This window comes from Hypanus sabinus, unplaced genomic scaffold (assembly GCF_030144855.1).
Source record: "Hypanus sabinus isolate sHypSab1 unplaced genomic scaffold, sHypSab1.hap1 scaffold_95, whole genome shotgun sequence".
Lineage (NCBI taxonomy): Eukaryota > Metazoa > Chordata > Chondrichthyes > Myliobatiformes > Dasyatidae > Hypanus > Hypanus sabinus.
In genome coordinates this window covers 673,043-691,917 of record NW_026781804.1, presented here as the reverse complement: position 1 = coordinate 691,917, position 18,875 = coordinate 673,043, and the positions used below count along the sequence as shown (strand labels likewise).

The 18,875-nt window shown below is 47.2% G+C and overlaps 1 non-coding gene across 1 annotated transcript; it reads right to left on the bottom strand.

Moving 5' to 3' along the window:
* Nucleotides 1–5,944: 5,944 nt before the first annotated feature.
* Nucleotides 5,945–6,017, bottom strand: trnak-uuu (transfer RNA lysine (anticodon UUU)). Its single transcript has one exon. It is a non-coding gene; the product is annotated as a tRNA-Lys (tRNA).
* Nucleotides 6,018–18,875: the final 12,858 nt, after the last annotated feature.

Genomic DNA, 18,875 nt, shown 5'->3' with positions numbered 1-18,875 from the left:
CTGTGGTTCTGGCGGCAACGGGGGTACTGCTCTATTTGAAAAACGTCCCCTTCGGTTTTGTATCGGAACCCAGAATCATCATTAACCAAGTGCCTTGGTACTGTGACCGAAAGCCGAGCTATTACGCGGAGCCAGGCTGGCTGGTCTTCAGTAGGCTGGATAAAATCGTCACTCCGTTGCTCCCGTTCGCTTTCATTTTACTGTTCAACATCCTGACCGTCAGGCATATTTTACTGGCCAGTCGTGTGCGGAAGGCGCTGACGGGTCGGGGAAAGGAAGGCAGTCGGGGTGACCCGGAGATGGAGAGCCGAAGGAGGTCTGTGATTTTACTCTTCGCCATATCCGGCAGCTTCATCCTCCTCTGGTTAACAACTGTTCTCGATTATTTATATTATAACATTGCAGGAACAAATCCCAGCGAGTACAACCATTCCGAATATATCTTTGGACAACTCGGATACATGCTACAGAACTTAAGTTTGTGCACAAACACGTTTATTTATGGGGTGACGCAGTCGAAATTCAGAGAGGAGTTTGTGAACGTGGTGAAATATCCGGTTACTCGCCTCCTTCGACTCATTCCTAAGTTAGAGCACTGAGCGCAATGAGAAAGCGGATGTAGGTCAGTGGAACCGGGGTGGGGTGGGGGAGGGAGTCGATGGGGTGTATCACCATACTTTGCTCAGCTTTTTCCAGGACTTGAGAACGTGGCCAAACACGCGGTATCTCGGCCATTAGTGACTGGTTGACTCTCAGAACACGCTCTGCCCGCCTGACGTCAACATTAGGAAAATGGCGGCTTCCGTGATACTATCGTCCATATCTCCCTCAACATCATTCATTCACATTGGCTTTCGTACCAGCACATTCCATTGTATTTTATTCGGGACATGTTGTGTTTGTTTAACTGAGTTATATTCAGATACAACGGGATAACTGTACATTCCATTGTATTTTATTCGGGACATGTTGTGTTTGTTTATCTGATTTATATTGAGATACAACGGGATAACTGTACATTCCATTGTATTTTATTCGGGACATGTTGTGTTTGTTTATCTGATTTATATTGAGATACAACGGGATAACTGTACATTCCATTGTATTTTATTCGGGACATGTTGTGTTTGTTTATCTGATTTATATTGAGATACAACGGGATAACTGTACATTCCATTGTATTTTATTCGGGACATGTTGTGTTTGTTTATCTGATTTATATTGAGATACAACGGGATAACTGTACATTCCATTGTATTTTATTCGGGACATGTTGTGTTTGTTTATCTGATTTATATTGAGACACAACGGGATAAATGTACATTCCGGCACAGCACAGGTTTGCTACATTGGGCCTTTCACTTTGAAGTTATAAACATCAATCCGAATCTAACCTAGCAAGTAACACTCAGAGCTGTGTCATTGACCTGGATCTAACCTGGCCAGTAAACCTCAGCACTGTACCATTGACCTGGATCTAACCTGGCCAGTAACCCTCAGCGAAGGTAGAGCGCTCTACCATAGATCCGGATCTCATCTGACCATTAACACTCAGCGAAGGTAGAGCGCTCTACCATAGACCCGGGGTAGTGGAAATCATCACTTTGTTCCTTGATGTAGTGAGGGAAGAGTTTGGACTATAGTATGAGTTCTGCTGGGGGTTGTGTAAATCATCACTTTGTTCCTTGATGTAGTGAGGGAAGAGTTTGGGCTATAGTATGAGTTCTGCTGGGGGTTGTGTAAATCAACACTGTTTCCCTGACGTAGTGAGGGAAGAGTTTGGGCTGTTGTATGAGTTCTGCTGGGGGTTGTGTAAACCATCACTGTTTCCTTGATGTAGTGAGGGAAGAGTTTGGGCTATAGTATGAGTTCTGCTGGGGGTTGTGTAAAACATCACTGTTTCCTTGATGTAGTGAGGGAAGAGTTTGGGCTGTTGTATGAGTTCTGCTGGGGGTAGTGTAAAACATCACTGTTTCCTTGATGTAGTGAGGGAAGAGTTTGGGCTGTAGTATGAGTTCTGCTGGGGGTTGTGTAAACCATCACTGTTTCCTTGATGTAGTGAGGGAAGAGTTTGGGCTATAGTATGAGTTCTGCTGGGGGTTGTGTAAAACATCACTGTTTCCTTGATGTAGTGAGGGAAGAGTTTGGGCTATAGTATGAGTTCTGCCGGGGCAGTGGAAATCATCACTGTTTCCTTGATGTAGTGAGGGAAGAGTTTGGGCTATAGTATGAGTTCTGCCGGGGCAGTGGAAATCATCACTGTTTCCTTGATGTAGTGAGGGAAGAGTTTGGGCTGTAGTCTCAGTTCTGCCGGGGTAATGGAAATCATCACTGTGTTCCCTGATGTAGTGAGGGAAGAGTTTGGGCTATAGTATGAGTTCTGCCGGGGCAGTGGAAATCATCACTGGTTCCTTGAGGTAGTGAAGGAAGAGTTTGGACTATAGAAGCTGTGGTTCCAAGAAACCCTCACGCTGTCAACGAATAAACAGGCGGAGGTAAGCTCCATGCGATTGCCCAAGGCTAGTCCTCAGATTGGTGGAAACTTTGAGGAATGGGGAATGAAGGAATAAAGTGAAAAACACCCCTAATGCTGAGTTTTAATGTAATGCTGTTCAACAGATTTCTGTGTTCTTCCGATGAGCCAATCATCCGCCAGACGCGAAGCAGCTTTTGAGGTACAGTTACTGAAATGGCCAATTACAGTTTCTGCACTTCCCTGTATTATCCTTAAAACTCTAAACATTTCGACCAGTCTTCTTATGCCAGCAGTAAGATGGGTGTTGCACGTGCGTGAGGCGTACAGAATCAATGATGATTCACTATGAATAGAGAAGATACTTGCTTTCACTGGGAGTGGTGAATGTTTGGAATCCACGACACAAGGCCTCTGTGGAGGCTCAGTGACTGAGCATGTTGAAGAACAAGAGCGGCGGAGATTGCACACTGAGGCAAGCGTAGGGATATGAGGGAAGGGAATTGCAAGCGGCCCTCGAGTAAAGTTGTAGGCATTGGCTTGGCCCACATAATGGATTCCTATCCAATTTTATTTTCGTGATCTCTTATTGCGAGATTCAGAAGCTGGGCACAATGATTTGGGTTAAACTTATCAAAGACTCTACGGGTTCTGAATTTTGTCTTTGGGAAATGTGTAGACTTATTTTGTTGCTTTTGACGTTGACACTCCTTTTCCCGTTTCTAATTTCACTATCATTATCTTGTACTTCAAACTCTACAAGCTGATGAAACTTTCCTCAACACATGTTTCCTAAAGCCAAAGAAACCTCATAAGTCTCCAGATAATGTTACAGAGTTTATACATTTCGCCTGTAGACGAATCCCTCCAGAATAAATCATCCAGTCTCTCCTCATGTCGTCCGCATATTATCACCTTTTATGAAAGGATGGAGTGATGAAGAGTAGACTTCATTCAGACGCTTGGTACAAACTGTTACCCACAATTTATTGTAGAATATTGCATCATCACTATTAATGTAACATCAATGCCGGTTAATGCCAGATTAGTTGTCCGAGCCGAGTTCCCCTTTGCTAAAAATAAGATAGTCTGCAGATGCTGCATATCCGGAGAAACACACACAAAATGCTAAGGGACTCAGCAGGCCGGGAAGCATCTATGGAGAGGAATAAATAGTCACCGTTTCGGGCCGAGACTTTTCACCAGGGCTGATGAAGGACCTCGGACTGAAAGGTCAACTCTTTCCACAGATGCTGCCTGACCTGAGTTTCCCCAGCATCTTACATTCGCAATCCCTTTGCTTTATTGTTTGTGTGAGAGCGAGGGACGATGCAGGTAAATGGTCCAAAGCCAGCCTCAATCTCTATCAGTCAGGTAGGATCGAGCGGTTAGTTGTTCTACGGCCCAACCTCTGATCAGATCCTCCTCTGCGTTTCTCCGGCAGCAGATATTTCTGGTGAGTTTTTAACTATACATCAATCATGAAAAACAGCTCCGATTCTTATCCCGTGGTCCCCTTTAGACTTTTCCCTTCTCACCCTGAATGCATCCGCTCCAGCACTTGACATGTGTACCCTGGGGGAAATATTCCGACTGGCTGTCCTAAATGTGTCTGTCAAACTGTCCTTGCAGAGAACACCGTCTCAGCCACGCGTCAGCCGGGTAAGGCACTTCTGAAACCTCACCAACGGCACCACGCTCTCCCTGTAATGGAGCGCTCGGAGCTGTACACAATACTCCAAGTGTGGCCCGGTCAAAATTTCAGAGAGCTGCAAGATTACTTCTCGGTTCTTACATTGAATGTCCCTATCCATCTCCATTTTCATCCAAGTCAGTTATAACATATCAGTTTTAACAGGGGCTCTGTCTCTGATACCTGCCAAGTATTATTGGTCACGGACATCCAGCCAGAAAAGTATCCTACCAAGACTTTACAAGCATTTGGGACACTGACCTTAATCCGTCAGCACACAGAGTGTGGATTTGGGAAGTGATGTTGCAGCTACATTAGATATTTGGAGGTTGAGATAAGGTGGGTCCATGCAGGCTCTCCCACTTCTCCCCTTGCTGGCTTAGACTGGATCTAGGTATCACGGTTTGTGGCTGAACGGTGAAATGTTTGATAGAAACACGAGCCTAAATTCGTCATTCAGGGTGTGGTGCGAGTGTTGATCCAGTTGTCACATTGAAGGGACTTTTGTGTAGGCACATGGGTGAAAGCGGTTTGGGGAACAAAGGTTCGAGGGCAGATGGATGTGGCGAGACAGAAAACCAGAGAGTGTCGAATCGGTAGAACTGTTGCCTCAGTCGGCTACGGAAGCGAAGTTACACGTTATGTTTAAAGCAGAGGTTGATCGGCTCCTGATTAGTGAAGGCGTCAAAGGTTAAGGGCAGTGGGAGGGATAATGGGATTCAGAAGGAAAAATAAAACATCCAGCATGAAATTGCGGAGCGGATTCAATGGGCCGAATGGAACAATTCAGCTTCTGTGTTTTATGGTTTGAAATCCCTAACAAAAATCTACTATCCTTATGCCATCAATCACCTTTGATGTGTTTTTTAAATTCCTCAGCACACGCCGTCAGCCTAGCAAAATAAGCCCTGCAGGGCACAAAACAACAATGACTGTTCGACATCTGACCGTATGCATTCCAAATGCACAGAAACCCCCAGACACAATAATCACTTCCAGCAGCTCTCCTACTGCTGAGCTGAGGCCCACTGACCCACAATATGTTGTGTTGGAAGTCGGCTTGATCGCGAAGGGCCGTGTGTCTTGTGTCAGATTCAGTTCTATTTCAGTAATGTATAATCAATAATCTGGATGCTCTTTAGAGTGGAGTTCGGGACGACGCGGGCTGTCGGCTCACTGCAGATCCCAGTGACTCTCACAGTGGAAACATGCACACTGGCTTCACAAATCAGAGTGGAGAGCGCGGGAGTTCGGATGTTTGGGTGAAATTGTATAAGACGCTGGTAAAGGCCCAATATGGAGTGTTGTGTGCTGACGTGGTGTGTCAAAGGTCAGCCAGATACATGCGCCGTGTCCTCCGGACTGGCAATGGATGAACGGAATCTGAAATATAGGGTTAATATCAATGTGAGTACTTTCTGCATAATTACACTGTATACTAAATCACCCACTGGAAATCAGTGTCACGGGGACCGGCACAGAAACAGGCTTAGACCATTTAGTCCGCACCGATCTATTATTCTGACTAGTCCCCAGGACCTGCACCTGGCCAATTGCCCCCGCACACCCTCTCCATCCATGTACTCACCCAAAAGTCTCCTAAGTACTAAAACCGAACCCGCATCCATCACTTCCGCTGGAATCTGCTTTCACTCTCCCAGCCCCCTGTGAGTGAAGAGTTCCCCCGGATATTTCAATGCATTTGGAGTGGTAAAGCTGTCTGTCATGGGATGGAACTGAATGCGGCGATGAGGAGACAACCTGCGATATAAAGTGAGCGCCTGAACAGGGACTTGAACCCTGGACCCTCATATTAAAAGTCTGATGCTCTACCGACTGAGCTACCCAGGCTCTGTTAGACTGAAACCAATTACACTGGAAACACTCTCTCTCTCCCTCTCTCTCTCTCTCTCTCTCTCTCTCTCTCTCTCTCTCTCTCTCTCTCTCTCTCTCTCTCTCTCTCTCTCTCTCTCTCTCTCACACACACACACACACACACACTCTCTCTCTCTCACACACACACACTCACACACACTCTCTCTCACACACACACACACTCACACACTCTCTCTCTCTCACACACACACACTCACACACTCTCTCTCTCACACACACACACACACACACACTCACACACTCTCTCTCTCTCACAGACACACACACTCACACACTCTCTCTCTCTCACACACACACACACACACACACACACACACACACACTCACACACTCTTTCTCTCTCACACACTCACACACTCTTTCTCTCACACACACACACACACACACACACTCACACACTCTCTCTCTCACACACACACACACACACTCACACACTCTCTCTCTCACACACACACACACACACACACACACACACTCACACACTCTCTCTCTCTCACAGACACACACACTCACACACTCTCTCTCTCTCACACACACACACACACTCACACACACACACACACACTCACACACTCTCTCTCTCACACACACACACACACACACACACACACACACTCACACACTCTCTCTCTCTCACACACACACACACACACACACACACATCTGTCTCGAGGATTTCTCCATTCCAGTTTTCCTTCTCCGCTCCATTTCCAAAGTTTTTAGACTCCGTGAGTTTCATCGCAAAGATCAAGAGAATTATCCTTCGCTGAACCATCCCAAGCATCAAACTGTTCTGTCAGGGTCTGGGATCCAGGCCCGTCGTGCAGAAGGAAGAGATGTTTGCGGCAAAGTGAATAAGTCAAAGGGAGTGAGTTCGGGAGATGCGGTAAGCAGGGGCGGAACAGGGAGCGAGAAGGTCTGATGGGAGAAGCTGCATTTACTTTAATGCAATGAGTGACGGACAGGGCAGATGGATTCGGGATCACGGGACCGGGTAAGACTATTGAATGGTTCACTGGGACGATAAGACGGACTCCTGACCTCACAGTCTACCTCGTTATGATCACACACCTTATCGTTTACCTGTTCTGCGCTCTCTCTCTGTCACTGTTACACCTTATTCTGCATTCTTTTATTGTTTTACTCTGTTCCAGCTCAACGCCTTGTTCAGTGACCTGATCTTTGTGTACAGGACGCAGAACACGTTTTTGATTGTATTTCTTCATGAGACAATGATAAATTAATTCCAATTCCAATTTTCCTTTTAACTAATAACCTCTGATACAGGTCATAACCCGGTAAACCTCCTCCATGGCCTCTCCAAACCGGTTTTACTGTATCCGGGTAACGATAAATGATCGCATTACATCATATGCAGCCTGACTGAAGTTTGTGATCTTTGACTATTCTACTCAGTCCCTCAGCACTTAAGGCAACCGGTCACTGCATTCACCACCCTGTCTATTGCGTTGCCCCTCTCAGAGAGATGTGCCGCAGATTAGGACGACATGGTGCCTCTGTCACTTACTGAGTTCTACCCGCTGGCATCCGACTACACAGAGTGCAAAGCCTCACACTTGTCCGGTTAAACATCATCTGACATCCCTCTGCCTCCGTCTGCTGCGGCTTTTGACAGCTTCCTTCTCTGCATACGACTCCAGTGTTTTTATTCCGTCACCTGTCAGCTTATTGATCAACCCGTGTACATTTCACTCCAAGTCATGACCGTATCACAGGTACCGGAACAGACAGGTGGGAGGATAACGCGATTCAGGAGGGATGATGGGACCTCTGAGAGTGACGTTTACAACAGTTCATTCCGTTCAATATATCGCATGAACCTCATTCGGTTGAAATGCTGATCTGCGATGAAGATCAGTACCGACTGCAATATATGGGCGCTGCGTTCGCCGACATAGTTATTCAGTGTGTTAATCTGCGCTGAATGGTCGTGATTCATTAAATTAGTTCTCCGGTCAAAGGAACAACTCCTCGCCATCCATTTCAAACCGACAAACAACATTAGAGGTCACGTGGACAGATACCTGTTTCGGAAAGGTTGACCAAACTCAGGCGGCTGGAAACGGCTCCAGAGGCCCCTCGGACGAAATGAGTCGAGCGGCCACTCATTCTGTGCTGAACCGCCGTTTGGCTCCTTGAAAAGTTACGAGCCCACGGTAGTACAGGGAAGAGTCTAGCATGGATAAAGCAGAGCTGATTAGGAAAGGTTCAAAAAGCTAGGGAATGATAGAGATCTAGAAGATTATAAGGCTAGCAGGAAGTAGCTTAAGAAAGAAATTAGGAGAGCCAGAACGGGACAAGAGAAGGCCTTGGCGGTCAGGATTAAAGAAACCACAAGGCATTCTACAAGTACGTGAAGAGCAAGGGGATAGGAAGTGGGAGAATAGGACCAATCAAGTGTGACAGTGGAAACGTGTGTATGGAACTGGAGGAGATAGCAGAGGTACTTAATGAATACCGCTGCTATCACTGGAGTGCAGAAGGTTGAGGGGGGATTTGAACGAGGTATTTAAAATTTTGAGAGGGATAGATAGAGTTGACGTGAATAGGCTGCTTCCATTGAGAGTAGGGGAGATTCAAACGAGAGGACATGATTTGAGAGTTAGGGGGCAGAAGTTTAAGGGAAACACGAGGGGGTATTTCTTTACTCAGAGAGTGGTAGCTGTGTGGAAAGAGCTTCCTGTAGAAGTAGTAGAGGCCAGTTCAGTTGTGTCATTTAAGGTAAAATTGGATAGGTATATGGACAGGAAAGGAGTGGAGGGTTATAGGCTGAGTGCGGGTAGGTGGGACTAGGTGAGATTAAGAGTTCGGCACGGACTAGGAGGGCCGAGATGTCCTGTTTCCGTGCTGCGATTGTTATATGGTTATATGGTTATAATACTTTACTTCAGTATTCACTGCGGAAAAGGATCTTGGCGCTTGTAGGAAAGACTTACAGCGGACTGAAAAGCTTGAGAATGTAGATATTAAGAGATCGGATGTAGTGGAGCTTTTGCAAAGCATCGAATTGGATAAGTCACCGGGACCGGACGAGATGTCCCACAAGCTACTGTGGGAGGCGAGGATGAAGGTTGCTGAGCCTCTGTCGATGATCTCTGAATCACCAATGGGGGCGGGAGAGGTTCCGGAGGATTGGAGGGTTGAGGATGTTGTTTCATTATTCAAGAATGGGAATAGAAATAGCCCAGCAAGTTATAGACCAGTGAGTCTTACTTCGGCGGTTGGCAAATTGATGGAGAAGATCCTGAGAAGCAGAATTTTTGAACATTTGGATGGGAGTAATATGATTAGGGGTAGTCAGCATGGATTTGCGAAAGGCAGGTGGTGACTTACCAGCCTGATTGATTTTGTGAGGAAGTAACTAAACACATTGATGAAAGTAGAGCAGTAGATGTAGTGCATATGGATTTCAGCAAGGCATTTGATAAGATACCCCATGCAAGGCTTATTGAGAAAATAAGGAGACATGGGATCCAAGGGGACCTTGCTTTGTGGATCCAGAACTGGCTTCCCCACAGAAGGCGAAGTGTGGTTGTAGACGGGTCATATTCTGCATGGAGGTCGGTGACCAGTGGTGTGCCTCAGGGATCTGTTCTGGGACCCTTACTCTTCGTGATTTTTATAAATGACCCGGATGAGGAAGTGGGGGGATGGGTTAGTAAATTTGCTGATGACACAAATGTTGGAGATGCTGTGGATAGTGTGGAGGGTTGTCAGAGGTTACAGCGGGACATTGATAGGATGCAAAGCTGGGCTGGATTGGGGGGTCTTATGAGAATAGGTTGAGTGAACTCGGCCTTTTCTCTTTGGAGCGACGGAGGATGAGAAGTGACCTGATAAAGGTGTATAAAATGATCAGAGGCATTGATCTTGAGGATAGTCAAAGGTTTTTTGCCCCCAGGACTAGAGTGGCTAACACGAGGGGCAAAGTTTTCAAATGCTTGGAGGTAGACACAGAGGAGATGTCAGGGGCAGGTTTTTTAAGCAGAAAGTAGTCAGTGCGTGGAATGGGCTGCCAGCGACGGTGGTGAAGACGGATAGTTGCATGGAGATTAGAGAAACAGAGGGTTATGGGTAATCCCAGTCAATTCTAAGGTGGGGCATGTTCGGCACAGCTTTGCAGGCTGAAGAGCCCACAAAGCTCTAGGGTTTCTATGTTTCTACAGAAAGACAGATTTGGAGAATGGGTAAAGAAATGGCAGCTGGAATACGGTGTCGGGAAATGAATGTCATAACCTTTGGCAGAAGAAATGAAAAAAGTGTCTATTTTCTAAATGGAGAGAAAATTCAAGTTAAATCTGATGTACGACAGGACTTGGGAGTCCTTGTGCAGGTTCGCTAAAGTTGAATTTGCAGGTCGAGTCTCTGGTGTGGAAGGCGAATACAGCGTTAGCATTCATTACAAGGGAACTGGAATAATAAAGTCAGGATGTAATGCTGAGACTTTACAAAGCACTGGTGAAGCCTCACTGGGAGTATTGTGAACAGTTCCGGGTCCCTTACCTTCCCTTAGATCTGAAACTGCAGAGGGTTCAACGAAGCTTCACAAAAGTGAATCCGGGATTGAATGGCTTGTCATATGAAAAGCGTTTAATGGCTCTGGGACTGTTCTCGATGGAATTCAAAAGAACAGATGGTGACCTTTCTGAAACCCATCCAATGCTGAAAGGCTTTGCTAGAGTGGATATGGTGAGGCTGTTTCCTGTGGTGAGAGAGTCTGAGACCAGTTTGGGTCCGAGAAGAAAATTGGATCAGCCACGATGAAATAGCGGTGTGGACTCGATGGTCAAATAGCCTAATTCTGCTCCTATATCGTTTGGTCTTATGGTCTAATATTCTCATTGCTGGAAGAACGCCGATCCAAATTTTCACTCATTAACGTGTCACATTTTCCATTCTTTGGAGTTTCGCATTTAATGCAATCAAATTAAAATCCCAACAGGGAATTGGCTCGGCCGATGCTTTTTTCAAAACACACATTTCTAAAATGACTGTTCTTAACTGTTGAAGCCTCCATGTCCCCTTGGAGATCTCAGTGGCTATAAAAACTTTGAGATTGTGGAGCCTCGAAGATTCATTCGGAAAGGGTTACCTGCAGTGTCATTCATCATTAAAGGTCCAACCCCCACCCACATCCAGGATGTGCCCGGTTCTCATTTCTATCATCAGAGTGGTCTGCGTGTTTCTAAAAAATGAGCGGCTCCCGCGTCATTGGTTGATGAGATATTTCTGTTAACAGGCAGGTGTACCAGTGTCCCTCATAGAGTGGACACCGAGTGTATGTTGTGTGCTCTAACACGATTTCATTACTTCCCCCGTTCTGATCCCGGCTCTCTCCCTCCAGTGAATTTAGTGGCGATTGCCATCCTGTCCCGGGGAAAGTGCGGTCTCTCCACCTGCACCACTCGCTACCTGGTCGCCATGGCGGCGGCGGACTTGGTGCTGATCCTCACCGAGGTTATTCTGTACCGGATCAACTTCCATTATTTCCCGGAGTGCTTCCTCAACATAACCCCGGTGTGCAGTGTCATCACCGTGCTGCGCCGCTCCGCCGCCGACTGCTCCGTCTGGTTCACCGTCACTTTCACACTCGATCGGTCTGTTGCCAGCGGCTGAAAACAAAATATTGCACCGGGGAGACTGCGGCGGTGGTCCTGGGGACAACCGGCGTCCTGCTGTGTCTGAAAAATGTCCTCTACTATTTCACGTATGTACCCAGAGTGATCATCGACAATGTGCCGCGGGGCTGCTATCCAATGATCGCTTTCTTTACCGAACCAGGCTGGATGGGGTATGACTGGTTCAACACGGTTTTAACCCCGCTCCTCCCTTTCGCTGTCATTCTGCTGCTCAACGCTCTGACAGTCAGGCACATTTTGGTGGCCAGCCGGGTCCGGAAGGGGCTGCAGGGTCAGAGCAGTGGGGAGACCCGCAGCGACCCGGAGATGGAGAGCAGGAGGAGGTCTATAGTTTTACTCTTCACCCTCTCCGGCAGCTTCATCCTCCTGTGGCTGACGCCCGTCGTGGAATTCGTCTACTATCAGATCACGGGGACGGCGGGGGGCCGGGAGGAACGACTCGCAGTTCATCTTTCCGCTGCTCGGGTTTATGCTGCGGACCGTCAGCTGCTGCACCAACACGTTCATTTACGCGGCGACGCAGTCCAGGTTCCGGGAGCAGCTGAAGAGCGCGGCGGTGTATCCGGTCACCTCGCTGCTGCGGGTCATCGGCGCCTCGGCCACCTGAGCGACCCCGGGATCACCTGTCCGGCCCCCGGGCTTCTGAAGGCCCACGCACCGAACAACCGCGGCAAAGTGCGGGGAGGCCAGTCTGCCCTTGGCAATACCTGGAGAACACAGCACAGCACAGACCCCTCGGCACACGAAGTCGTGCCGACCTTTAAACGTACGCCAAGACCAACCCAACCCTCCCTCGCTACAAGCAAGAGAAAATCTGCAAACGCTGGAAATCCGAGCAACACACACAAAATGCTGGAGGAACTCAGCAGGCCAGGCAGCATCTATGGAGAAGAGTACAGCCCACGCTTCGGGGCGAAACACTTCGGCAGGTCTGGACATGTATCTGCTTGTCATTTCTGTATATAGCTGTGAGTTTCATAAATTTCTCTAATATATTTGCCTCGGTGACGAGTTGAGTCCCGATCTCCATTTTATGGTCTGATAGAGAAGACCGGGGAGTGGGGCTGAGATGGGGGAAACGGATCAGCCTCGATTGAATGGTGGAGCAGACTCGATGGGCCAAATGGCCTAATTCTACTCCTATGCCTTATGGTCCACTGTTCCCATGGTCATATATGTGACGTTTGTAAATAACTTGACGATGTGACCCCCAGGTTTGGAGTCCACACCGAGACCATAAGGCAACGGAGCAGAATGAGGCCATTCCGCCCATCACCGCCATTCTATCGTGGCTATTCATCCCGATCCCATTCTCCTCATTCCGTTCACGCTGTTTCTCATCAGGAACCTGTCAACCTCCGGTGAAAGTCGGGACCACTTTCCATCGTATCGGGACATGTTGGACTTTGAAGGGTGTCATTGACATCCCGCCTCACGGTGGGTACAGCACAGAATGATCGGCCCGGTCTCTCATCCTCCGTTCGGACAGACAACTGGCGAACAGACCGGCTCGCATCGTCGCCATGAAACGAACTCCTCTCCATAGATAAAACGGTCAGACTGCGCACCGTGGGGTCTCACAAAGGCCCTGTGGGGCTGCGCTGGGACTTTCCTGTACGCCTTCCCTCTTGCAATAAAGCATGGCCTCCCACATGTCTCCCCAAGTGCTCGCTGCTTCTGAATCCTTATCAGCCCGGATTAAGGGTCTGGTTAGGAAGGGATGACTATTCATTCCTCTCCATAGATGCTGCTGCCCGACATGCTGAGATCCGCCAGCATTTACTGCGTGTTACTCTGGGTTTCCGGTGTCTGCAGAATCTCTTGTGTCACCTGAATCCCTGCCTCGTGTACACGGACACTCCGGTCCCATTTCCTTTTCGTGACCCATTTCCCTTACGTCATTAATAATCTGGTTTCTAGTTTATAAGAATGAAGACTGACCTCTCAGTTATCACCGTCCACATCTGGTACACATCTGCCCGTTCACCAATCCTGAATGAACCGTATCGGAGACGGTTTGCGTCCTGCTCACTGCTCCCCATCGCACCAGCAACAGTGTAGTTTCATGCCGTCCGCAGACAGACAATGTGTCCACAACATGACCCGGTAGTGGAGCGGTTTGCGTCAGGCTATTCGAGCGGCCGCTGTAAGATCGGGACTCAATTTCCACTGCTCACTGAAAGGAGTTTGTACGTTCTACCCCCGACCGCCTGGGATTCCTCCGGGTAATCCGTTTTCCTCCCACGTTGCAATGACGTACTGGTTCGGGTTGATGAGTTGCTGACACGCTATGTTGGTGCTGGACACTTGCGGGCTGTCCCCAGCACAATATTCACTGATTCAATTTGACACCGATGACGAATTTCACCTGAAGTTTAGATGTAGAAGAGACAAATACATCTAAACTTTAAACACTGTACTGAAGCTTCAAAGTTATCGCCGTACTCTGCGAACAACTGTGCTGGGGAACGAACCCCGTGAACCCCAACTTGTCACTTCCTTCCATCCAGCAAAAGGCCCGCATCTCCCTCTTCCCTGCTTCGGCTCTGTCACCTGACAATGCCCCTTGTGGGTTCGTATTCAATGTCACAATCCATGCCAGACTCCTTTAGGGAGACTTAACAAAATCCTTTTGAAAGCACAAATGCATTAAACCACCGCGTCTATTTCACATTTCACCCTTAACCCATGACCTCTGGCTCCAACCACATTAGAAAAGACCTGCTTCCACTAACCCTGTCTATACGCCTCATAATTCTGTACACCTGGGTTGCTCCAATTCCCCGGGTTTCTCGGTTCCTTTGTGAAACTACAAGGTTACATTTCCCACACTCTGCTCGGCAGAAACGTCTCCAGAGGTCAGAGAAATTTGGAAGATGGTCATCCACTCAAACACTATTTCCCAAGTTCCCGTTGTGTATCTCGCTTCAATGGAGAGAGAATCACACTCAGGACACCTGTTCCTATCGATAGAGCTGAATTTCAGTAATACAAGAACACAGGAGCAGGAATTGGCCACACAGCTTCACATCGATTCCCATCCATTCCAATTCTACGCCAGTCCAAATCCCTCATAGAGTTATAGAGTGACGTTGCACCAGAGAACGGAAGCAGACCCTTCGGCTTATCTAGTCCATGCCGCCCTTCTGTCTAGTTCCACCCACCCGCACTCGGAACTTAGCCTTCCGCACCTCTCCCATCCACATACCTATCCAAAATTCTCTTAATTGTTATAATTCTACCTGCATGTCGTTCCAAGCTCGCCACAACCTCTGGATGAAGACGTTAAACTTGAATATTTCACCGTCCACTCTAAAGCTTTGATCTCGAGCTGTCGTCTCGCCCAACCTGAGGGGAAAAGCCTCGCCTTGTCTGTCGCCCTCATAATTTTCTATTCATCTAAATATCTCCTCTCATTCTCCTACGCTCCACTGACGGAAATTCTAAAATGTCTCATTCAGGGGGCTCGTCCGGGATTTGAACCGGGGACCTCTCGCATGCTTGTAAATTCAGACCCAAAGCGAGAATCATACCTCCAGACCAACGAGCCCGTTCTGTATTTATGACATAAAACTGATGCCTTTCACTTACTCAATCTCCTTCCTCAACGCATCTAGTGGTAATTTTACCACCAAATTAGTTCAAAGAGCAAAGACCAGTAGAGCACACTACAGGCCCTTCGGCCCACGATGCTGTGCCCACCTATGTAAACCTACTCTGCCATCAATATGACAATTCCCTCCTACACAGCCCACAATCTGCTATTTTCACTACATCCACCTGTCTATCCAAGTATCTTTTAATATCCCTATTGTGTCAGCCACCAGCATCCCGGCAGTGCGTTCCCAGAACTCACCACATCGTTCAAAATAAAAACAACTTGCCTCTCACCTAAACTTTCCTCCGCACATCTTCAACGCGTGTCCTTTCATATTGGCCGCTGCCACCCTGATGAAAATGGTGTTGTTGTCCACCCTGTGTCTCCTGTAATCTCATACACCGGCATCACGCTCTGTAGCTTTGCAGGGAAATGGTCCAGCTCGTTCAGCCTTCCCTCACAACACGTGCTCTAATCCAGGTAACATCCCGCTGAACGTCCTCTGCACCTTCTTGAAGTATTTCTAAATGTTTTCCCCCACACCTCCCCCCAGACAGTTATTCCGCTCAACCATTCTATGTATAACCACCACCGCTCCCCGAAGCGCCCTCTATCTATCACCCCAGTCACTGCACCACAATGTAAATACCGTAAACAACATTTCTATCAAGTTGTTTGCATTGTAAATACACGCTGGTGTCTTTGTTATTTATGCATATTCTGTTCTAAATCCGTACTGTAATCACGAACGTTATTTATATAATTGTTTACGCTTTATCACCGGTAAATGTTGTTTTTGTTGCATGCCATCCCAATACACCACGTCAGCTTACGAATACACGTAAATGTATCGGGGAAAACATTGATCCCTGATCGCTGACGTTTCCCATAGCGGGACGAGCTGAACTGAACACAGTACTCAAGTGCGTTCCAACTGGAGTCTGACAGAGTTACGTTACCTCGCGGTACTTGACCTCAATCTCTGACCAATGAAGGTTAGCGCTCCACGTGACTTCAGAACCATCCTCTCAACCTGCGCCGAATGTGTAACATGGGTCTAGTGTTGTTTGGGTGTCAATTATAGTTGTCCCAGTTACTGGTGAGAATCAACGGTTAATTCTTCCCTTCTTCTCTATCCAGCGAGTGTTTAGAAGAGTGCACAGTTCCTTTAAACAAACGGAAAAAACGAACAGCTGGAGAACTGGAGAGAAGAGAATGGTTAATGGAGAATGGTCAGCGTTGGGGGGAGGGGGTCGAGATATACAGTATGCATTTACTCTGCAGTGTAAGGCGGCCAGCACCTCATCTTTTGCAACGGGCGTATGGTTCAAGGCAGCACCGTCTTCTTCCCTGAATTTCCTTGCTTCCATATATCCTCCACGCTAAATTCAGCCGGGATGTATTCACCTGAAACCTCGCTCATTCCCTCGGGCTCCACACAGACGGCCGGACAGATCCACTCACTCTTTGAACATGCATTTACCCCAATATATTTATATAATCCCAGAGGATTCTCCTCTGCCTTTCCTAATAGATCGGTGCCGTGCCCTCTTTTTCCAATATATTTATATAATTCCGGAGGATTTTCCTCTGCCTTTCCTGATAGATCGTTGCCGTGTCCTCTTTTTACAATATATTTATATAATCCCAGAGGATTCTCCTCTGCCTTTCCTGATAGATCGTTGCCGTGTCCTCTTTTTACAATATATTTATATAATCCCGGAGGATTCTCCTCTGCCTTTCCTGATAGATCGTTGCCAGGCCCTCTTTTTACAATATATTTATATAATCCCGGAGGATTCTCCTCTGCCTTTCCTGATTGATCAGTGACATGTCCTCTTTTTACAATATATTTATATAATCCCGGAGGATTCTCCTCTGCCTTTCCTGATTGATCAGTGACGTGTCCTCTTTTTACAATATATTTATATAATCCCGGAGGATTCTACTCTGCCTTTCCTGATAGATCGGTGCCGTGTCCTCTTTTTACAATATATTTATATAATCCCGAAGGATTCTCCTCTGCCTTTCCTGATTGGAAACAAGATGTCTATTTACCAGAAAATAAAATCAGCCTGTTCTCAACCATAAACCCCATCAATACCCCGGCTAACCGCTCTCAAATTGGCCCCGCACGAAATTAACACCTTAACTTGTGGAAAAGCCCTATCTTTTTGCAGAACTATTTCAGCCTGGTGGAATTATGCTCACTGGTCGCAAAATGGTCTCTTATTGACTCTTCAAGGCATTTGCCCTTAAAGATAAAAGGTAAAGATTAGCGTTAATTGTCACATATCATAGAGCAACTATTAGTGGGAAGATAGAGGATTGGGAAGCTGTTAAAAACCAACAGAAAGCAGCTGAAGAGATAAAAGATGAAATATGAAGGTCAGCTGGCTGATAATATCAAAGATGATACCGAATGTGTTTTACTTTCAGATATAAACAAAGTTACAGAGAGGTGAGAGTGTATATCGGACCACTGTAAAGTGACACTGGAGAGTTAGAAATGGGGAAACAATGAAATGGCGGACGAACTTGATAACTATCCTGCACCAGGCTTCCCGGTGGAAGACACGAACAGTATGCCAGAAATCCGAGAGAGTTTGGGGACAGAAATGAATGAGGTTTCCATTACTAAGGAGGAGCTGCTTGGGAAGCTGAAGGTTCTGAAGTTAGACAAGTCACCCGGACCTGATGGACGACACCCAGATTTCTAGAAGAGGTAGGTGGAGGGGTTGTGGAGACGGTAGTAATGATCGCTCAAGAATTGCCCTTAACCTGTGACCTCTAGTTCCAACCTCTGTGGAAAGGTCCTGCTTGCATTAACCCTGTCTATACCCCTCATCATTGTGTACAACCTGGTTTACTCCTATCCCCCGGGTTCCCAGTTCCTTTGTGAAACAACGAGGTTACGTTTGCCACACTCGGCTCGGCAAGAACGTCTCCAGACGGCAGAGACATTTTGGAAGACGGTCATCTACTGAAATACTATTTTCCATGGTCACTATCTTTATTTCATTCCAATGTAGAGAGTATGACTACTAACATTTGTTAGTATTTGTCCTGAATGTCAGTAACACAGGAACAAAAGAATATGGGGCAGGAGTTGGCCACCAGCTTCCTAACACTTCCCACCCACTCCATTTATATCCTGACCCGATTCCCGCATGGATTATAGAGTCAAAGAGCACTGCAGAACAGAAGCGGGCCTTTCGGCCCATCTAGTCCATACCAGCCGTCTGACTAGTTCCATCCACCCGCTCCAAGAACATAGCCTTCCAAATCCCTCGCATTCAAACTTCTCTTAATTGTTACAATTCAATCTGCATCTCGTTCCACTCTCGCGATATCCTCTGAGCGAAGACGTTCCCCCAACGATTCCGCTTGAATATATAACTTTTCATATTCAACCTGTGACTTCGAGTTGTCAATCTGAGGGGGAAACCCTGCTGACGTTGAAGTTATCTATATCCCTCATGGATTTGTTTACCACTAAACATCTCGCCTCATTCTCGTCCGGGATTTGAACCCCGGACCTCGCGCATGCTCTCA